We start from the raw sequence: 23,676 nt of genomic DNA, 5'->3' as shown, positions 1-23,676 counted from the left end.
GACTGACTTCTATTACCGCAGCATCTATGTGTCCTTTATTTTTTAATAGTTTTCCTACTTACTTAAAATTGCAGAATATTTACTATCATTCAATTTTTTATTTTATTTTGTTCCCCCCCCCCCCCCCCCCCCCCAATTTGAAAAGCAACATCCTTACAACAAAAATCACAGTCCTTCTGCTTAGTAGAGTTATATATACAGCTGTTGGGCACTGGATGCCATGTAGTTTTAGAGAACAGTTTGAAATCATGAACTTACTGGTATTTTCAACTAGCCATACAACAGAACAGTCCACTGGGTATGACGAACAAAGGTGACTGTGGTGGTGAGGATAGTAAAAATACAAAAGTTGGCAACCCTTCTACATCCTCTGACTCACTTCAGAGTTTAGTAAAGTCAAATTGACAGTAATTGACTGTAGATATTGTGATCTCGGAGGGATGCCCAGCTTGAGACATTATGCTTGGTCCATGCCATCTGTGTGTCTCAGATACAGACAATTAGATCTTAAGAGGTTGCCCTAGGTATCAGAATTACTCAGAGGACTTTTTTTTTTTTTTTTTTTTTTTTTTTGCATATTGTCCATCTTTCCAGTGCATTTGAGTCTTAGAACAAGTGAAAGAATCTTCTCTTCCATCTCCTGTGAAGTCCTTTGGAATACCACAGAAATTTTATAAGTTATTGTCACGTCTAAGTAGTTTGCCAGAGTGTATGATTCTAATACTTTCATGTGCCATTGTTATGCATGTCTATGTTGCTGAGAATGCTTGGTAAACTGAGCATGATGCTCTGGCTCACGAAGACCTGACTAAAGCCAGACTTGCTTCAGTAACTACCACAGCAGCTGCAACACAGGGGATGACTGTGCCTCCTATTGCCTAAAAGAGATCCATTACATTCCTGTATAAGCTTGAAGTGTATTTTCTGACAAGGTTGCTGTTGACTATTGCTTTCTGCATATTATCTGGAAAGTAGACAGATAGGTTTATTTGGATAGAGGAAATATATTTGTTTAGTTTCACCTTTAAGAATAAAATGCATGGTATGAGGACAGACATTGAACTGGTCCTTGTTTGGCCAGTAAATGCGAAAGGCCAGTAACAATGAAAATGGCAGTTACAGAATGAAGGTTTTGCCACAGTGCGGGGATATTCTTTCCACTATAATCAGAATGCAGAGATGAGTCCAAATCAGATCGCTCTATTGTGCTGCCTTGGAACAGGAAGTATAACCCCTTAAAAACCACTTTATTGACTTCATTTTGCCATGCCTTCCTCCATATTCTGCCTTGTTCAGAATAGTCTACATTCTGCCTGGTTACTTCTCCTTGATCTTTCCATTTGAGATTTAGACCTACTATGTAGAAGCTTACAATCTTAAAATAAATCTGTGAAATTAATATTGTTATTCTTTGTTTATCTGTAACATCATAATAAAGTATTTTTTGTACTTGTTGCCAATTAAGGCAGTTTGTATGGACTGCAGCATAAGACGAAGCCAATCTGTAGATGAAATTTCCTACCTGATTACTGGTTCAGTGTTCTTTTCTGTAAGAACTACTGCATCTCTGTCTGCATATTTTTGTAAGCTTCCGACTATGTCATCCAGGAAGAAAAATGGACTGCCTTGCACCTTTCTGCACAGTGAGCAAGGATGAGATGAAGAAGAAAAAAATTGCTTAGGTAGGAGGAAAGCACTAGAAAGGATAAAATGTTTTCTTTTCAGACAGCTTTGCTGACAAGTGAAGGAAAAGGAGAGATGGAAAAAAATTGTTAGTGCTAGAGGGGTAGGAAGTAACCATTTTCATGTTGCACATGCCATGGTCATAATCTCAAGGGATTTTTATTAAGAACTATATGAAGAGAGGAAAGAACCAAGAAAGCTCCCGAAACATGGATTTTTGCTACATGTGTGGGCGAGGTGTAATCGTTAACAAGCTTATTCCTTGAATGTGTCAGGAGGGTCATTATGGCTTATTCACAGAGGAATGTAAATAAGAGTGCAGACATGCTAGTATCTCTGAAATCTTATGACCTGACTCTTCTAAGGCTGCTGCTGAAAAAGAGATTTTCAGGTCAGATGAAAGGGTTCTTGGTTTGATCAGGTACCACAAATAGAATAATATGGTGCCATTAATGTCACCTTCTCTCATCAATGATCAAGCTTGTCTCACACCTTTTAGTAAGTCAATCAGGTTCTGCATTTTTTGGGGAGTGTGTGGAATCCTAGGCTTGAAGACACATTTGAGAGTGACACCAGGGAAAGTTTGATCCAGTGAGCACAAAAGAGTTGAGGCAGTTGAAAGAAAAGCAGATTCTTGGAGTGGGTTTAGAGAAATTAATAACTTCCCAGCATTTGCTCTAATAAAGTAGATCAGAAAAAGACTCAGTCCTCAGGCTGTCAAAAAGCCATTTGGCTGTTGACTGCTTGGGAAGCCTGACTCTGAATGGTGGAGAGGAAGAGGAGAGTATGAAGAAGAACCACAGCTTGTGAGATAGTCATCTGCTGCAGGGGAACTATCCTCAAAGAAAACAGTACAAATTAGAGTATGTTGGCCTGTTCAGATTTGAACAGCCAAAGCTGCTTTCTGTCTGCTCTTTAATTCTTTTTTTTTTTTTTTTTTATAAGGAGGGTTTTGAATCTGTTTCACCGTTTGTGTTATTTTAATTTTCCATGAGCATAGAGGTTTAAAGTGGGACAGAAGCAAATTGGGATCTCATGAATCAAATCAGTGCTAGAGTTAAACACACTTTTCATTTGAAGAATCTGCTGAATAATGATGAAGTCTTATATTCAACATATGCAAAACTTGCTCAGCTGAAACTTAGCCAAGTACATACCCATTCCTTTCTCAGTCTTTATTCCTAAATATTCAATATTAGATGTACAAGCTGCTTTGTTTAACTTTAAAGTAGAATTTTATGTTAAAGATAGAGAAATCATCTAATTTTTTAAAATATAAAACATTAATTTTTTTTCTATAGCAGCATTTCTGGTAGTTAAGATTATCCAGGATTAAATGAACTTTCTTGTTTTTAACAGTTTGTTTGTGGTCTGCATTCTCTATGTACATAGTGTATTATAACACTGATACAAACAATCACAGGGAATCCTCTACTAGAACCAGCAGTATCTTCAGGTGATTCAACATTTCACAGAATCACAGAATGGCCAGGGTTGGAAGGGACCTCAAGGATCATGAATCTCCAACCCCCCTGTCACATGCAGGGCCACCAACCTCCACGTTAAATGCTAAACCAGGCTGCCCAGGGCCCTTGAACACCTCCAAGGATAGGGCATCCACAACCTCTCTGGGCAGCCTGTTCCCACTAACACAAGTAATCAAGTATACCATCAACTGCAACAGTTCCACAGCCTTATATTATTAAGTCAAATCTTTTGTTAAAAACTCCTTTTTTGGTAGTCCAACAGTGCTAGAGGGTAAAAATGTTCTTGTGCTGTCTCTTGGATGTTCCATTACCATCCAACAAATCTTGCACTGAAAAAGAATGTTGCAACTATTATGTCACCAAGTAATTAATACCCGTTGTTTCTAGTTCTTGGGTTTTTTTCAATGTTATTTAGGATTTCTCTTTAATTTAAGGTTTGTTGTTGTTGTTATATGTTTTGTTAGAATCACAGTACACCAAAGTGTTTTTAAAAGTAGAGGTATCACTGAGAAATAAATTTCTAAACAAGTGAATTTAGCCAGTATTGAACACTTTTTTTTTTCTTTCTATAAGAGTTGAATTTTACCAACAAGTTTTTTAGTCATTTTGGTTATGTTATGATAGATGATAATTAAATTAATAAATAAGATTTGTAAACAATGAAAATTTCAAATCCTCCAAAAGTTTCTGGAAAGTGGAATTGCATAGAAGGAAGATTATACTCTGGAGCAAATACGAAATAAAATAATGGGAATATCTATGCATCAGAAACTTATACAAGCCTAAAATTCAAAGCAACAGCTCATATTCTGTGAGGAATACAAAGATGATATATCCTTCACAATGCAAAAAAACCACCTTATTTTCTAGTAAATAAGTATATTGAAAAAACAACACAGGATGCAAAATATGTGAGTGTATATAGGTCAAATGTGTTTTTGAAACCAGTTACAGGTGTGTGATTAAGCACAGATCACTTTTTGAACTGATATTCTGTTCTAAATAAGAAGGAATAAGAAAACAGGTACTTTTATTTATATTCTTTTCATCTGCTATGTCTGCAGCTACTATATTCATTATTACATACAGACCATAGCATCATTTGCAAGACCAGTTTGCAATTTTATTAGTTCCTTTATTTATATAATTCCTTTATTTACCCTCTAGAGCACAAATTAAAAGGTGGTCTTCAACAAATATGAGCTCTGTATTTGAACTGCAATCACAACATCTTTTATTCCCTGTGCTGGAGGCTGTGCAGCAGTTTGGAAATTAAGTCCTCATGCACTGTCTTAAGATGGCCTCAGAGTTAGAGCAGACTAATTTAGAATCATCTTTCTGAGAGTATGTTTTGCAGAGAAAAGAAAGGGGGCAGGGTACCCTTCAGTGGACTGTAATGCTAATTGAGGTATACTCGATATTTGAAAAAAGAGAGACACAGATGGAATAATAATGTTATCTTGTAAAAAAAGTATTACTGTATTATAATTCATTTATTGATATATCTGAATTTTGACAGTTTCTTATCTGTCAGTGCTTTCTTAAATCACAGATTTTCATTATACATACAGAAGTCTGAAATCTCAGTGTCAAAGATGTCAGTTTCCTGATCACACATTCGTAGCGATTTTATAGCTATCCTAGTCTCTACTAACTCATTCCTCATTTCTACACAAAATGGATTAATTTCCTTTTATATTTACAGAAATTATTTAAAAAAAAATATTTTGGAAAAAATGAAGATTTTTCTCGACCATCATTTATGTGCTTTTAAGCTTAGTTTCTGTGTACTAACTAGTTAACTCATGCCCTGTAGAGAAAACTTAAATAAGTCAGAAACTGTTATTTTGTTAAGCCTACAAAAATAAAAGTATAACTATATACTTATGAAAAAAAATAATAATTTGTGCAGCTCATTAATGAGAATTTATGACTAAATTAAGTGTGGTAAGTGAATATGCATTATTATTCAGTAATATTGCATCATACAAATTTATCCATGGCAATTTTCTGGCTAATAGCATTTTACGCACAACTCCTTCAGCTCTATTTACTTGTGGATGGAGAATTGCTTCAGATTAAATTCTAGTTTGTGAAGGATAAAATGAGACAATTACTCTGTTTGCATGAACTACTGGATGAGTGCTAGTTTGATCTTTCAGTGGCAAGCAAAACTCTATCACATGTTAAGAATGTATAGCAAAGATTTGAAACAGGTGCTGGATCACTAATTATTTTTTTTAAATAATAATTATTATTATTATTTAATTGAAGTTGCAATAAAGACAGCTCTCAGAGAGATGAAATGATTTGTAGGGAATAGAGGATTATTAGATGGCTGCAGGTTCTGGAAAAAAAAAAAAAGCCCCGAAGAAACAAAAATAATATTGTAAAGCATAAGCATATGTCTAGAAAGAGTATCATAGGATAGAAACACTCCCAGACTTCCGCCAGCAAATCTCTGCTTCAACCTCTCCAATTGCCTGCCAATTTTCCACAGCAATTCATTGAGTATGACTGATGAAATATTATCTATATGAGATTTGAATACATTAATAAATATTCCAAAAGGAAATGAAGTATTGACAATAATGCATAACAAGTAATGGCATAATTTTAAAACTAATAATTTTTAAATTTTTTTAAATAAGTAATTTACTTTTTTCTTTTTTTTTTTTTTAAGTTTTATCTGCTTGGTGTAACAATATTAACTAAAAATTAATATCATGCTTAAACTTCAAGCTGTTATTGAAAATGTACCTGTATATTTCTGATTAACATTTTACTTTAGCATTTTTTCTGTTGTAAATAAATTGAGTTTTGCAAAGAAAAAGACTCCTAGCAGTGCTATGAGGGAATTTCTGTATCATTAAAGTATGGAAAAGATTACTGTGATGGAGTAACTGTGCAACAATGGAGACAGAGTTTGACAAGACTTCTGAACACCCAAGTCAAAGCCTCTGTGGTTAATAATCTTCAACAGTAACAATCACATTGAACCAAGATCCCTGTATTGAAAGCATGCATCTATCAGTTTAGTTAGCAGAAATAATACCTAGTATATTTTTCTCCAGGACTATTACCAACATGATGTCTTCTCTATCAGAAACTTCCTGCAGCTATGTAATCACAAGAAAGGAGAGAATGCCTAGAATTAGTTGAAACTTCTGCATCAGAGACTGTGGTGAAACATCTTATAGATATAGCTGTCTATGTAAGAAAAAGTATACAAGGCTAAAAGGATCAGGTTAATGGCTACTACTTTTTACGGACAGCGTCTAACACAATACGTAAATGGAACTTCAGTTGCAAATGATGACTACAAAATGGTCATTTTTATTCTCTTTCCTTATTTGGATGGCAGAAGGATTCAAATTAGGGCATTTTCATGGAGTCACAGAATCCTTATAGTTGGAAGGGACATTTAAATGTCATTTAGTTCAAGTCCCTTGCAGTGAACAAAGACATCCACAGCTTGATCAAGTTGCTCAGAGCCTTAGTCCAGCCTTAGTCCAGACTGGCCTTGAATGTCAGTAGGGACAGGACTTTCTCCACCTCTGTGGGTAATCTGTTCCAGTGCCTCACACCCACCAGTATAAAAGACTTTTTTCCCCTACACCTAATCTAAATGTCCACTCTTTTAGTTTGAAAGCATTTCATCTTGTCTTGTTACCTCAAACCCTGATTAAGATTTTGTTCCCTTCTATCCTGTAACTACTCCTAATATAGAAAGGCCACTACGAGGTTGCTCAAAGACTTTCAGACTGAACAGTCCCAGCTCTCTCAGCCTATCCTTGTAGGAGAGGTTCCATTCCTTGAATCATTTTTGTGGCTCTCCTCTATATGTATTCAAGCAGGTCTATATCTGCTGTACTGAGACTCTACATCTGGACACAGTACTCCAGGTGGGATCTTACCAGCACGGAGTAGAGGAGCAGGATCACATCCCTTGACCTATGGCCATGCTTCTTTGGTATAGCTACAGTTGACTTTTTCACGTGAGTGCAGTGAGAATGTGTAAAGAAATATAAAAAAGCATGATAAGCTTTGGCACATACGGAAATAACTAAATAAGAACAAGAAAGAAGGCCATATTTGTGATAAACAACAATTCTACAGTTCTCTTGAATTTAGTTATTTTCAAAAGGTTGGAAGGTGTTGATTATTTGTTAGTTTGCTGCTGTTGTTTGTCAGTTTATTTTTGTTTTCTTCAATTCCTTCTTATTCTGCAAAAGGAACTGGAATGTAAAAATGCAATTTCAGAGAAAAGCTACATGTCTTTGTAAAAAAAAAAAAAAAAAAGATTAGTTTAAAGAAATAATTCTTTCCAACTGCTTCTAGTACATTAACTTCATTTCAAGGTGACATATTTTCCCACAATTTTTTTCACTTTGGCTAAAGCAGGATTACTAAGGAACACACTTTATATGGTCTTAATTACATATGTACTACATAAAACTGGAGAATTGTTAGATCTAATAAAAATACAAGTAATGGGAGAAAACTTAGTTTTTGATAGAGCCAAAGGTAAAACAGTTGAAAGACTGCAAGAATGAGACATGACCTTTGCTTTTTAAAACATGTAATTCTCTTTGTTTAAAAAGAATACAAATGCGTCTTTTCTCACTTACGGGTATTTATCTTGCCATTTAAAGGACAGCTAGTGAGTAGAGCTAATGTTCATACCGAAAATGAAATCTGAGTATCTGATATGAAACAAATATTTTCCTTAATTTTGATTTTGAAACAGACTTTCAGGTAAGAATAGGGAGAAACAAAAAGAGAAAAAATGCATCTGTAAATATTCTTAGTACAAAGAAAAAGTGAAAAGCTAACACATACATATTTGATAGACGTTGGATATAGGTTGTTATTACTCTCAGCTCCCCACAGAGATAATTAGAGAAGTAGGTACCAGAGGGGCCTACAGATAAATAATAACAGTACTGAAAATCTAGCTGATAGTTTCCATCAGCAGTACAGAGAATTATTGTGGAGGTCTTATAAATCAGTATTTTTCTTCTTTCCCTCCTCCTTACTCAACCCACTTCAATCTAGACCTTGCACAACAAGCTTAACTTTAAAAAGTCATTTTTAAAATTTCACTCCCAATTTCCAAAGAAAAACTACAAGTTTCTTTCTGAATACTGCTCCAAATCCTGATATCTGCTACAATTATTTGGGAAACAAATATGTTTTTGAGGAAAACAGTGTGCCTTCTATACACGAACAGACTCTTGTAATGTCTTTGCTCTCTGTTTGCAGAGATAAGAGGTTTAGATATTTCCCAGTGTACTGCTCGAGCAAGTAAAAGCAACTTTTAAAAATATTCCTTGAAATAGAATTTCTGGCAACTGTAAGTTTAGGAAAAAATACATTATTATTATTATAGTATATTATTATAGTATATTATTATAGTATATTATTATAGTATATTATTATAGTATATTATTATAGTATATTATTATAGTATATTATTATAGTATATTATTATAGTATATTATTATTACTATTTTACATTTAATCTTTAAAATATATATTTTAAATATATATATTTCATTAAAATATCATGGAAAAAATGAAACAGTATGTACCTAGGAACAAATAATATGTTATTGTATTAGGTAGCCGAACATATACCTTTTAAAATTGAGAATGTACCCAAAGAATCCTTTTTGCTTAGAAGCTAAAATTCCATTCTTTAACTCAGCTACAAGACAGCACTGATATTTTATGAAAAAATATATTTAATAAGAAGTATTAAAAATAATAATCCTGAAAAGACATTTTGACATTTTTGTGAAATTGTAGTTCTTTTAAATCTATTTTTAGGAAGGAAGAGTCACTTACAAATACATGAATATGGAAACAACCTTCACATTTTAATTTCCAGCTAAATGTACAAACAAAATAGTATGTATACATCTGGTTAGGTACTGGAACAAATTCATAGCTTGAAAATTAATTATACACCATTTATACCTCTTTCAAATTCAGTGCTCAATTATTTGGTATCGGGACTGAAAGACATGATCATTTCAGAGCAATGTTGAGATATCATTTCTGCTTTGGTATTGAAACTATTAAATGCTAGCACAAGGAGTCTTTCCTCCTATGAGAACGTAACAGCCCACACTGTAGCAATCACAACACCTGCAACCACTTCACCCATCCTAACATGAGCATAGCAGTACTAGGAAGCACGACTGCACAGAAGCCTACTCTCATCTGGAAGAAGTATGCCTGTGATAGCAAGGCAGTCTATAAACTAACAATCCATGACACTTTTCAGAGCGCAGTAGCTCAGGGGCGACTCTGCACGAAGATGCGATTCACATTTTAGGGACAAACAACACCACCTGTACATCTCTGCACTGTGCTACATAGACTTTCCAGAAGCCTGTTCTGCCAGTGTAAGCATCTCTGACATTGTGATCCACTCTTTTTGAATTTCACAGTGAAATAACTGTACATTTGTTTGAAGATTAGTAACATCACCTCTTATAAAAAAAAAAATGCATTTTATAACCAGTAACACTAGTATTCAAGACTTCTATGATATTTGCATTGACACTGGCAGACACCAAATCTTAAGCTATGATAACTAAATTCAAGGAACACTTTTATTAGCATCCTATAAACTCTTTTTGAAAATGATGTGCTGATGTGAGGTAGAAGAGGTTGAGTATTTATGACAAGGGTGAGTCATTTAACACAAGGAAATTCTTGAAATCAAGATCTTATTTTCTCAAGATATTTCCCCAAAGTTACATGTCCTAAGAATTACTGTATAATCAATAGATATCAAGATGTTATAATCACAATATAATTGTATAATCAATAGATATCAAGATGTTATAATCACAATATAATCAAGGGAGTTAGGCAAAGTAGACAACGACAACAAAAACAGAATAAGTGAAAGAGCTTACCCTTCAGCTGGGCTCACCACAAAACACCAAGAGAGGTGATCTCCAGAAGAGATCCTTCCCCTCTGGTAGCCAGCTCTTAAATAGGTCTAGGAGGGGTGGAGCCAGGCTCCATCTCTTCCGGCAGCACAGGTGAATTGCCTTCAGCTGTGCTCCTCTGGCTGACTCATGGCTTACCTCAGGTGATCAATCAGAGGTTCAGGCTGTGACTCAGCAGTTCCCATATTCCCATAAAATTACTAAAGTTTGAGTTAACTGTTATAAAAAAATTCTAATTATTAATTAATTTTAAAATAATGCAAGCTATCAGAAAAACAAAACAAAACAGAATGCTAATATACCTTGCAAATATTGAACACTTTTTAATGAAAGATATTTTACAGAAAATTTGCTTGTGATCCAAGCTTGAATTAAACTTCATCCCTTTAGGTTAAAAAAATATAATAAAATAGCTTAATCCACTGAGTTTATCAGTTATGTATATAATTATAAATTAGATAAGCATTGCTCTCAGACATAATTTAATCAGTCTTTTAATGAATAATTAAAACAATATAGTAGTTGCTCTAACTTCAAGGCAGTCTTTCTAGCAAAGTAGCATCAGTAATCATAGAAGGTTAGAGGACAGGAAGTATTTCATGTAGCAGGGACATATAAATAATTTACAGTGCAAAACTACTGTGGATTGGATGTTCCTCTAAATTTTGTGTCTATGATGACAGTATTAATCCTGGACATTTGTTTTACTCCTATTACTATTACTGCCAGTATTCATGAATTATAGGTTATATTTGTACTCACAAACAAGTGAGCCTCTTTTTTCTAATCATAACTGTCTACTGCTACATCATTTTTCATGGATATTCACTTTCCTGATATAATGAGAGCCAGAGATATGACTTGACAGTGATACCATCTTGCTAATTTTGAGCCTAAAACAAATTAACTTGGTTCCTTTGTGATGAACTGAATGCCTAGTCATTTCCTTACAATGAACAATACATAACCTACATTTTAGAATGAATAAGAAAAACAAAATGAAGAAATTAAATGTGATGTAGAAGCAAAATATTAGTGTTACTATTGTTAGAGGAAGCTACACAGGATAAAGAAGCATATGTTTTGAAATTGTGCCTCATCTGCAGGAGAGAAGAGGACACACACAGGCAAGAAAAACAACCACCACATGAATGTTAAAACTGGTCACTGGGTTAATCCTTTTCCCTGTGGTTCATAACTCAGTTTCAGCCATCTTTGTCAGCTGTAATGCCGAATAGGAGGTAGTTCTGCCTGTCACCAGGGAAACAACCATACTGACACTATGAAATTGATGCTGTTATGATCATTAATTTCTGATTAACTAAAGAGCTAGTACTCACAAACTTTGAAGTCAAGATGTGCAACAAGAAAAATTCAGAGATCATCATCATTCTGACCTCTTGTCACAAGAAGTGAAACCAAGGGCTGTGAAATTAATACAGAATAGCATGAAAATTCATTTAAATTATTTTGTAGACAAAGGACCTAACAAAATCAATTGTTATGTCTTTCTTCCGTTGGGGAGACAAACAAGTCCAACTTCTGAAGTTAAACACTACCTACCCAAATCCTCCTTCTCCTGAGAACCTGACAACCAAGTATTTATTGAAATGTGTTGTGAAACAGTTGATTACTGTTTGAATAACTATTCCCGGACTTTAAATGTCTGATATTTATTATTATTTTGCTAACTTAGACATGACATTTCCTTTTGTTCTATACTGAAAAGATTTCCACTTAATAGTGTTCACACCTGAATATGTATTTATGCATATATATGTTTTTCAGTCCACATGTCTGCGTTTTCTTAATAGTCATTAAGAAAATCAAAGAAAATTGGAATTTGAAGAAAATGCATTACATCATCTCTCTAGAACAGTTAAACATAACCCAAACAAAAGAGCGTGTTTGAGCTCCTGTTGCACTAAGGCTCTAGAAAGCATATTTAGAGAGAGGGTAGGGGTTCATGAGAAGAGGAAGGGTACCTCTTTGCTAAATCCTGATGTTAGCTGTGAAACCATTTCAGTAGAAATTGTTTGATGCCCAATAGAAATTCTTCATGTATTTTTTCTTACACTTAGAACTCTGTGGCACTCTAACTGGAGCCTTTATTAGGCTTCTAATGCTATAAATACTTCCCTCCTCCTTCTGAAAATATTCTACATGATCCCTACCAGCAACTCATTAGTCTTTTCCTATTTACTGTGCTTCAGAAGAATACATTCTAATTGTGATCAAACATAAATTCCTGGCTTCTTCTTCAATTAATGTGGTATTATTTCTTTTTGTCCAGAACAAAGTCAAGACCTTGGAAAGAGTCTCCTTCTCTTGTTATTAGGTTTCACATTATCTGGATGATAATACTATCTGAGTGATAACCCTTCTACCTCAAACAGACGCTGCTTAACAGTTACAAATCTTGAATCACAGGAAACTTGCTTCATTGAACGTGTTATTTTGTACAAAACAGGAACAAAATGGTTACAAGAACAAGAATGGATCTCTAAATGAATAAATATAAAAATCAGCATTAAAATATGTCATTAAAAGACTAATAGTAATCAGTTTTGTTTCCTTGAAGAAGTCACCTAAACTAAAGACTGTGATTAAGGAAGGATAAAAAGAGTTCAATAGCAGCATCCAACCAAGGGAAACAATAAGCTAAAAGTTTAAACATATTATTAAAACACAGAGTGCCCACAGCAAGGGAGCAGGACTTGCAACATTAATTACTGGTGTCTAGACCATAATTTGTTTTTAGTACCCACAAGTTTAATCCATTCAAAAAAAGAAAATAGCTTATTAATGACAGGTTTAATAAAGCTGATATGCAATCAGTCCACAACATGTTTAGAATCACAGCTCCAACTAATTTTCTGTACTATAAACACAGAAGTTACATGTCAGTTTAATTTAGAGCTACTGGAATCTGTGGATTATGTCTTGCAACTACTAATTTAGTGCTTACATAGAGTAAATACCCAGCTGATGTCCTTTAAAATATCTTCAGTAAGATATTTTATACTTGTATTCAATTATAAAATTGAAGAATTTATATCTGCCAAAAAATGGCAGAATATAAATATTCTTTGCAATGAAAACTACACATACACAAATGCAAATAAGTGCAATTCCTACCACTGATAATTCAGTTCTGTGTCTCCTCATGTGGAAAAGCTCCCACTGAACATAAATGACATAAATGAGTGTAAAAACAAACTTCTACCTTACATGTAAGAACATATAGTCAAAACTGAATAATGAACATTTGAATGACTAAAGAAATCAGTTATTCATGCCTCCATATAAAATTAGACAAAAAGAGAATTTAATTTAAGAATTCAATGGTTGTGATTATTGGTTCAGTTCAGGGTGGAGGCCGTTCAAGCTTCGACAGCTTCATCAATAACTCAGATGATGGCGTCTACTACATCCTCAGCAAGTTTGCAGTCAACACCAAGCTGAGTGGTGTGATCGATACATTGGAGAGAAGGGAAACCATCCAGAGAGACCTAGACAGGATGGAGAAGTGGGCCCATGGACATCTAACGAGGTTCAACAAGGCCAAGATTAAGGTGTTGTACTTGGGCTGGACAATCCAAGGTATTTATACTGACTAGGGGAAGAACTCCTTGAGAGCAGTACTGTGGAGAAGGACTTGGGGGTCCTGGTAGACAAGAAGTTGGACATGAGCCAGCAGTGTCACTTGCAACCTGGCAGGCCAACTATGTTCTGGGCTGCATTAGAAGATGAGTGGCCATCAGGGAGAGAGAGGTGATTGTCCTCCTCTACTCAGCTCTTGCGAGGCTCCATCTGGACTACAGTGTCCAGGGACCCCAGCCCAAGAAAGATGCATGGCTCATGGAATGAGTCCAGAGGAGGGACACTAAGGTGACCAGAGGGCTGGAGCACTTCTCCTGTGAAGAAAGGTTGAGGGAACTGGGCTTGCTTAGCTTCGAGAAGAGAAGACTTTGGGAGACCACACTGTGGGCCAGGGTGGGAGAGAGGGGGTTGAATCCAGATGGTCTTTGAGGTTTTTTTCTATGATTCTGTGACTCTATGATTCTATGATAATTACATATGAGATCAAGCAATGTACTATAATGACCTAAATAATAACATGGAAAAGGGCATAACTTGATATTCATTTTCATTCTTGTGTATTTATTTCTATGAAGTCTATTCATGATCAGTTCCAATCATTTTACTTGAAAAAGACACAAGACATGACTTTTTAATAAATAATTCTGAAGTTCTTTCCTATCTTATTTTTATTTGATAAAACAGTCTCTTAGTAAATACCAAGGCAAAATCCAGCTAACATCCCTTCTTTAGTGTGATGATATCATTTACAGATTCTTTTTCAGTATCAGATTTCCACTGATATTTAGCTGAAGATAGAAGGGATAAAATGTCTATAAAATATTACTGCATTATTTTTAATATATTTTTTAATATTCATAACAATCTTTGTTTCAGAAATCATTGAAGAAATGTTTCATCAAATCATTCTAAGCATGCTAAATTAGTTCAAATTATGGAAAACAATGGAAAAAAATTTAAAGTTCTTTACTCCAGCATATTTTATGCAAAATGTCTGGACTCCTTTTTGTTAAGGTGGTTCATAACCAATTTCCTGGTTAGAATAACATTAAAACACTTATACAAAAGTTAAGACAGTGCTACAAAACTTTTCAGTGTTCAAATTTCCCAAATTTCTTTGGACAATAATACTATTATTTTAGGGGTTTCTTTGTAACCAATCTTCATTTAATTTCTTGGAACTATCTTTGAAAATATTTGACTTATTTTACTCTTCTCGAACTAGAATAATAAATTATCTAAGAAGATTACTCATCACTCCACAAAATTTTAAGTCACCCTCAAACGCGCTATCCTTCTAAAGCAATAAATAAATAAATAAATAAATAATGAAAACAACAAAAACAGGTGAACTTGTACAGCTCCATGAACTTTTTATAAGTAATTATAATAATAAAAAAGAAAATAATTTCATTATTTAAAAACTGACTTGTTTTTATGATCGTAGTGCTGTAAGCTAGGGAGATCAGTATCTTCTCCAATCAGTATCATCAATTACATCCATGAACTTTGCTAATGAGATTCTACATGTGAAAATTAGGAAGTGAATAATAATAAAGTAGGAAGTAAATAATAATAAATATCAAATTTGATTCTTTTTCTGAAACGTTATGACAAGTTATTGTTCCAGAGTTTTATCTCCTAGCCAATCTTATCCTTTTTTTAAAAAATGAGCAAAATGAGTATATAAGTCATTGAAGTGGCCTTCTATGATGGAGGATCAGCACTGGAGGTTAAAGAAAAGGAAACTGATGATATTTACCTGGAGAAGGCTTTTAATATGGTCGCTCACCACATTGCTATCTCTAAACTGGAGCATAATGGATTTGAAGGCTGAACTATTAGGTGTATAAAGAATTGGATATATAGCCATAGCCAGAGATTTGATGTCAATAGCTCTTTGTTCAGGTGAAGGTTGGCCAGTAGTGGTGTTCCTCAGGGATCTGCTTTGGTAGAGGTGCTCTTCAACATCAGTGATGTATGTAGTCAATTGGTTCAAGTGTACCCTCGGGAAGTTTGCTGATGACATCATTCTGAGTGGTGTAATTGACACAATAGAAGGGAGGGACACCATCTGGAGGGACCTAGACAGGCTCAAAAACTGAGCATATGGGAATCTAATGAGGTTTAACAAGGCCAAGCTGTTGCAGTTGGATCAAGGGAATCCCAGACCTAAGTACAGACTGGGAGAAGAACTCACTGAGAGAAGGTCTTGGGGATCCTGATGAATGAAAAGGTAGACATGGGTAAGTAGAGTGCATTTGCATTCTAAAAGGCCAGTGGTGTTCTGTCTGCATGAGAAGACGGGTCGTCAGCAAGGAGAGGGAAGTGGTTGTTCCCTTCTACTCTGCTCTTATAAGGTACCATCTGGAGTACAGTGTGCAGGCCTGGGAAACCAGGTACAGGAATGAGCTGCTGGAGTGCATGAAGATGAGGGCCATGAAGATGACCAAATGGCTGAAGCACAGTCCTGTGAAAACAACCTGAGAGAGTTTGGCTTGTTTAGTGTGGAGAGGAAAAGGGTCCAGAGAGACCTCGCTGCAGCCTTTCATTATTTGAATGGAGCTTAGAAGCAAGAGAGGGGCCAACTTTTTGTGCAGTGTGCTTATAGGACAAGGGGGAATTGCTTTAATCTAAAAAGAGGTGACATTTAGGTTAAAGGGAAATTTTTTACTCAGAAAGTTATCAGATACAGAAACAAGTTGCCAAGAGAGGTTGTGCATATCCCATTCCTTGAGGCATTAAAGGCTAGATTGGATGAGATCCCGGGTAGCCTGATTTAGTGTTTGACAACCCTGCCTATGGCAGGGGGATTGGAACTAGATAGTCTTTAAGGTCCCCTGCAAACTAGGCTGTTCTATAATATGTCATGTCCATTTCCTCTATTGATATACAGAGGAGCAATATGTATCTGTTCCTGAGTATGTCTTTTGCAGTAATCACAAAATCACATGGCTTAGAAGATCATCAAGTCCAACCCCTTTACTTAAGCATTTTTCTTACAACAGATCTCAAAGAAAAGCATCCATAGGAGTCTTGAATACATGCAATGAAGGAGATTCCACGATCTTCCTGGGCAGCCTCTTCCAGTGCTCTGTCACCCTCACTGTAAAGGATTTCTTTCTTGTGTGGAAATTCTTTTGTTGCAGTTTTTATTCATTGTCCCTATTCTAACACTTGGAATCCGGTCCCTTCTTTTTTATTCTAACACTTTAGATATGTATAAGTAGTGGTGAGATCTCCTCCCAGCCTTCTGTTTCCTTCTGTTTTCCAGTTTGAAGAGCCCTTGGTCTCTCAGCCTTTCCTCTTTTTTTTTTTTTTTTTTTTTTTTTTTTTTTCCAGTGAGCAGTATAGTATTTTGCAATTGGACAAAATATTTCAGATGTGGCCTCACAGGGCAGAGTAGATGAAGAGGATCACCTCCCTTGACCTGCTGGCTACAGTCTTCTTGATGAACACCGGGACATCACTGCTGCTCTACTTGGCCACAAGACCTCGCTGCTGACTCATAGTCAACATGTTATCCACCAGGATCCCATAGTTCCTCTCCAGGATTTTTCCCACGAGGTCATTCCCCAAGCTGTACTAATGCATATTGTTGTTGCAAAAGCTTCTTTGCAAGGATGTAGTAGGAGACAGTGTCAAATATCTTGCTGAAGTCAAGTTATACAGCATCCATTGCTCCCACCTATGCAGCCAGTTATGACATCATAGAAGACTATCAAATTGGTCAAGCATTATTTCCCCTTCACGAATCCATACTAATTACTTCTTAATTAGACAATCTCTTTTCCTTCAATCGTTTGAAGGTGGCATCCAGAACCCATTATATCATCACATTCCCAGGAATAAAGTGAGGCTGATTGGCCAATCGTTTCCATGTTCTCTTTCTTGCCCTTTTGAAGACTGGAGTGCCATTGATTTTCCTACAGTTTTCAGGCACCTTTTCAGTTTTCCTTGACCTTTCAAAGATCACTTCTGCCAGTTCCCTCAGTACTTGCATAAGAACCTGTCAGGGCCCATGAATTTGTGTACACTGATTTTGCCTAGATCATTTAATGGTCTTCCATTCAATTATAAAATGAAAATGATTTTGTTCTACAAGAAATAAATCAACGTGACTTTGTTATTTATTTTATTAATACTTGCTTGGTGAGGTTTTACTGTCTTGAATAACCCAGTTATCCCCTGAATATACCGGATGAAATATGGCTATAAATCATGATTTATCATTGATGGGAACTTTGGATAATTCTCTCAATTCTACTTTTTCAATTATTTATTTTATTGAGGTAATTGTATTTCACACACATGGCAGAATTTTGTATTATCAAAAATTTGATGTTTAAATATTTTTCTTTTATTGGAGACTGAATTCCAATTAGTGGCACTAAAGTAAATCTGCATGAAATGACAATAGGACTCAGAAATCTGTTTCCAAAGAACTCAATAAACTATTGGAGAATTTCTGTCTTGATCTGTACACTACTAAATGATTTTCATCATTTATAATGTCTTTTCATGACTGAGAATGCTAGCAGAATGAAATTGTTATTATTACATTCACTTTCAAAACCAAATAGTGTATGTTTAAATTATTGGTGAAAATTGTGGATGCTTTGTTTTTCTTGTCTTCCTTGTCTTCCCCTCACTGCTTTGACAGTCTTCCCCTTCTTTTTTCCTTCTTTTTTTTTTTTTTTTTTTTTTTTCCCTTCCTTATCCTGTTGCTCTGGAACAATCAGAATTTTAGTAATTAGATACAGTAGAATAATTTCCCAAGTAAAATATCTCTATTAAATCATTGTCCTTGTTTACTAATTCATGTGTAGACCAGATTTCCTATAATATTTATCTGATACATATTTTCTCTCTCGATAAAACTTAGGCAAATAATTGTACATCTAAACCTCAACCAGACAGAAGAAAATTCTTATCCTACCCTCAGCATAATATTTAGTGTTAGGCTACAGGAAAGAAGAATGTAGCATGTGCCTACCAATTTTTATAATATTTATGTCTTTCATGAAAATTCAGTGTTTTAAGTGGCCTCATTTCTATCACAGAATTATGAACATTTTAATGCCTACCAAGAAAAAAAAAAAACAATTATTCTCACAATCAACATTCTTTGACTTCAGCAGAAATGTGAGATGTTTCTGTCATGATGTATTCCAGAAAATAAATGACATCATAAATATTACAGTTTTTGAAAATGCATAACCAGAGAATAAGATTTCAAGAAATAAAGATAGCTAGTTACAGACTGGATAAATTTTAGCTACTTTTAGTAAATCATCTGTACTGGAAATGTCAGTGCTTTCATAATGCATATTGGTTACTCTATCCACTCCAAAATTTAGACTTTGAATGTTCCCTCACTGTATGTTTTTGTTTTGTTTTGTTTTTCTCTCATAAGACTGTCATACAAGAAAGGTTGCTGCACTTTAAAAATCTTGATGTCCTTTGATCTCCATAATAAGCTCTTTCTACATAATATGCACTTTACTATAATAAGTAAATTGCAGGCTCTCAAAATCAGCCACAGAGAATAAAGAACTATTGCTAGAAGGAACAGAGGGCTTTATGGAATAAGCAGAAAATTGTCACACAGTCACCATGACCCCTAATTTCAGTTTACTATACTGTCATAAGTTTTGTTCAAAGTTAATTCAGTAATGCTGTTTAACTTACTTGCAAAGTAAAACAGTATTTATAAATATGTTTCCCTTTAATATGAAGCCACAGACCGTCTTTCACTGGGAATCTTCCTTCAGCAAAACTTTGTTGTCATACTTGGTACTGCAAACTATTTAGTAGTTAGATTCCTGTTATAAATGTTTCCAAGCAATGACAATCCACTTTAAATATATATTAGTTAATTTGCTTTAGACACTATCTTCCAGATTTGTCTCTGCTGTTTCTTGCTGACTTGAAACATAAAAAGACAGGTAAGGAAAGAGAGAGAGAGATGGAGGGTAAAATTTAAAATAATGCCTTGAACTAATCAAGTTTGACATTATTAACTATCACTTCTTGCAGGTAAATACAGCCTTCTTACAGATCTTGTCCAAGAGTATAGTGATGTGTGCTCAAGTTAGAAAGAACAGAAATGTATCTGGTCAATGAAAATAGAAAAATAAGAATAGAATTCAAGCAGAAGATTAGCTTAGTTGTGAAAACTAGTTGTGATAATATTAGCTACTCTCATTTCATCTGATGTTTTCATATTGACACATTTGATAGTAATGTCATCCCATGGAATCAAATTAAATCTAAACAAAACAAAACAAATAAAGAATCTCCCCATAAAAACCAAATCAGTATAATGTAATTATTAGAGAGGATAACAAAGAATGACCTTCCTATTCAAATAATAAATGATCAGCTGAATTCAGATCACAGAGGGATATCTCATTTAAATGGCTTATTCCCATTAATCTGTCACTATCATTTTTTCTCTGTCAGGTTCTTAAGCTCTATATTATTCCAAAAGTTACTTTTTTGTTGTTTTTTTCTTGGGTGAGGTCAGTTTTCTCTTTTATCTTTAATAATTTAACCACTTATTGTTGTGCTCATACACCACAATGATTACTAATACCTGAACAGTAAATTCAATGAGAATCTGAGAATTCAATGAAAGTCTGAGAATAATAATAATAATAATAATAATAATAATAATAATAATAATAGTAATAATGAGTATATATATATGTATGTATGTATGTTTCTTATGGCTTGGAATATCTACCTCTCTTGAGGCTGATATAAAACATTTTATGTATTAAATATGATACAATAATAAGGATAGAATGAGAAAGATAAAAATAAGAGAATTTGTGAGTTGACATAAAGACAATTTACTTGTGGAAGAAAAAGCTGTGTATTCAAGCAAAGGAAAATCAAGGAATTCAGTCACTACCTCCCATCAGCACGTTTAGCCATTTCTAGGAAAACAGGGCTCCATTAGGCAAAACTGTTACTTAGGAAGACAAATGCTGTAATTCTTTAAGTTCCTTCCTATCCCTACTTTTCTCCCAGTTGTTACTGCTGAACATGTGATACAGTATAACCCTTTGGTCAGTTAGGGTCAACTGTTCTGGCTGTTATCCTTCTCAGCCTTTTGTGAACCATCACTGGAAGAGGCTCAGTGGGAACAAATATCTTGACTATGTGAATGAACTGCTCAGCAATTTTCTGACAAGTCTAGAGTACATAGTCATATGAGCTGTTTCAAAACTAGAAACTATGTTAGCCAAAATCAGTACAGTGACATAAAATATGAAGTTAAATAAAAACCGATAATCTAGAGATGCTTTAAAGAATATGATCAGTAAGTTCTTCAACTCACTAGCTATATTTCTGTACATCACCTTCCAATAGATAGCATATCATTCATAGTATATCATAAGAGCAAAAATGGCCACAGATCTTTGTATCACAATAGTCTCTTGGATACTGAGTGTCTGCTAATGAAAATTATGGAAAGAGTAAGAACAATGTGTAGTAATACTACCACTACTGGGCATAAATCAACACAATTGCGCCTTAGGGACTTTCTCAAGATGGAGATAGTATATTTACTGCCCTATGGATTTTTTTCTCTTCATTTTTCTTCTAGTTTTCTCTTGAGATTATGATAATACTGTATCCAAATCAACTTGTTGCACGAGTTTCATAGCTTTGCTATAAGCTGTATTTATTTTGAACCTTGCAGTTGTCACTTTCAGTTTTTGGACTTGAGTTTTCTTACTGGAAGAGAAAAATAAGTTATAGTTCCCTTCTGATTTTCCTCAGGGCAGACATGATTTTATAGAGCTTTATCTGAACTTCCTTAGATAATCTCTTTTCTAGATTGAAGAACACTAAATATATAGACATTTTTTATAAAATATTTTTCTTATTACTGCAATCATGCTTTTTTTTTTTTTTTTTTTTTTTCCCAGCTCCTCTTTTTCACCATTGTGGTATTTACCTCTGAGAAAAATCTCAAATCTAATTCTGAATGATAAGTAAAAATCTCTTATTGTAACATTTGGACTGTTTTTCTCAGGGAGCATCTCTTCACAATTATTGCATGCTAAATTTCATTTGGCAGTTTACTGTCCATTCCTTCAATCAATTTACAATTCTATCTTTCTCTACAATGAAGCAGTTTAACTTCTCTAAATAGCTAACATGTTCAGAAAACTATATGATATTAGTTTTGGTCCTCTTTTTCACCTCTGCTATCAGTATATTAAACATAATGCATAAAACTTGAAGACCGTGCTTGAATACTTAAAAAATTTAGCTGTTTTATAATATGATTAACAACCTCAAATGTTCTGTAAATCATCAAACATACAGACTACAGATTTTACATTATATAGAACATACAATAAATTGCCAAGCTGTCATTATAAAATAACCATAATTTTTCTGTAATGCTTTACCAGCTCTATATTGTTTTCTCATTAAGGAATGATCCGCTTCCCAGTCAAGTTAATGGACACACTGCTTTATTCATCAAAAAAAGAAGGCATATCATATGTGTTTGACAGTCAGATTACGTTATGAAATATGGGTTGAAAAAAATCGATTTTTTTCAGATGCGTATAACTAGTAGAATGCCTTCTTATATGAATCAGTGAATTGCCTTCCAGTCTTACTTCACACATTTATTTTGTGCAGTGTTTATTCATTCACTGTACAAAGGCTAGAGTGAGGCATAGTAGAAGACAAAGTCACTAGAAGTGTACTTTATCATTGATACTGTTACTCAACCAGTTCATTCCCTACATTTTCTACATAATTTATAGCACACCTTGACAGTTACACTCTAGGAATAAGACTTTCCCTTTTTCCAAGACAAAAAAATCTCACCTATGCTCTCATTTCTCCCCCTTAGGACTTGCATACAAGATTTTATTACAAACTCTACTAATCCAAACAGTATGCTCTATTTCTCATCTAGAAGAACATTCCTGAATTTCAACAGGGATACACTTTTCAGGGCATTCTAAATACTACCAAGCAGAAGGAAGTCTGTGTTTAAATATGTGAAAACATCCAATCCAAAATAATTCCTTCCACATAAATAAGTACTCTAACAATAACCACTGTGATATCTTACTTCGAGTCTTAGTTGATTTTGCCACTGTCCACCAATTTTCTCACCTAAGGAAAAATAGGAGAAAATGAAACATCATAAAATGCATTGCAAATTCATTTATTAAGGAATTAAAATTAAAAAAAATATCACAAGTAAGATTCATTTTTCTGATTTTTGACTCCAACTGTAGGAAAAAATCTGTATGTTGAAGAACTAATCCAAATCAGCAAAGATTATGCTTCAACTTAGATTGAAATATACTTCCTTTGTTTTCAATCTGTGTAATAGTAACTCAGAGCAATACAAAAGACTGTGATTCTGGTTACGTCTTTAACATATATATGTATATCCAATCTTTTTCGTTATGGAGATATGGATACTGAATTTCATAGTCTGTAGGAAAACAAATATTTTCTGTGCATTTGATACTTAAAATTACTCTGCATCATACTTGTTCTTTGTGTGTAATCAATATACACAGTTGAGTTCAAATCTAAGTTGAGAAAAATCAAACATAAAATTAGACACAGAGTAGAGAATCCAATCAAGTATTCATTGAAGGTAGTGAAAAACAGACACTCCTTCTGAGAGTTGTGGAGGCAGCCCTGAAGGATGAATTTCACTTAAAAGGTGCAGATTCTTTCTATTAAGCAGACATATTGGCTTCCAAATGACAAAACATCCATCATCATGATCAAGAGACAGAGACAGAATCTCTTCAGTTTACACTCCTGTTCTGAATAGAATTTCAAAGTATAAAAATCAGTATTCTTTTCTTCATTTAATTGAAAATATTTTCAGAATGATTCCCATAATATTGGTAAATAAATAAAGGGAAAGGACT

At 34.3% G+C, this 23,676-nt stretch overlaps 1 protein-coding gene across 16 annotated transcripts in view; it reads right to left on the bottom strand.

Moving 5' to 3' along the window:
* PTPRD (protein tyrosine phosphatase receptor type D) overlaps positions 1–23,676 on the bottom strand; it is a 1,183,295-nt gene that overhangs the window by 424,555 nt on the left and 735,064 nt on the right. For all 16 annotated transcript variants that reach the window (XM_052700439.1, XM_052700447.1, XM_052700441.1 and 13 more), the window contains exon 7: positions 22,854–22,897. The gene's annotated coding sequence lies outside the window, so the exon portion shown is untranslated. The remainder of the gene's footprint in view (positions 1–22,853; positions 22,898–23,676) is intronic.

Source organism: Tympanuchus pallidicinctus, unplaced genomic scaffold (genome assembly GCF_026119805.1).
Source record: "Tympanuchus pallidicinctus isolate F22 unplaced genomic scaffold, pur_lepc_1.0 scaffold4, whole genome shotgun sequence".
Classification (NCBI taxonomy): domain Eukaryota; kingdom Metazoa; phylum Chordata; class Aves; order Galliformes; family Phasianidae; genus Tympanuchus; species Tympanuchus pallidicinctus.
This window is presented reverse-complemented; position numbering and strand designations above follow the sequence as displayed.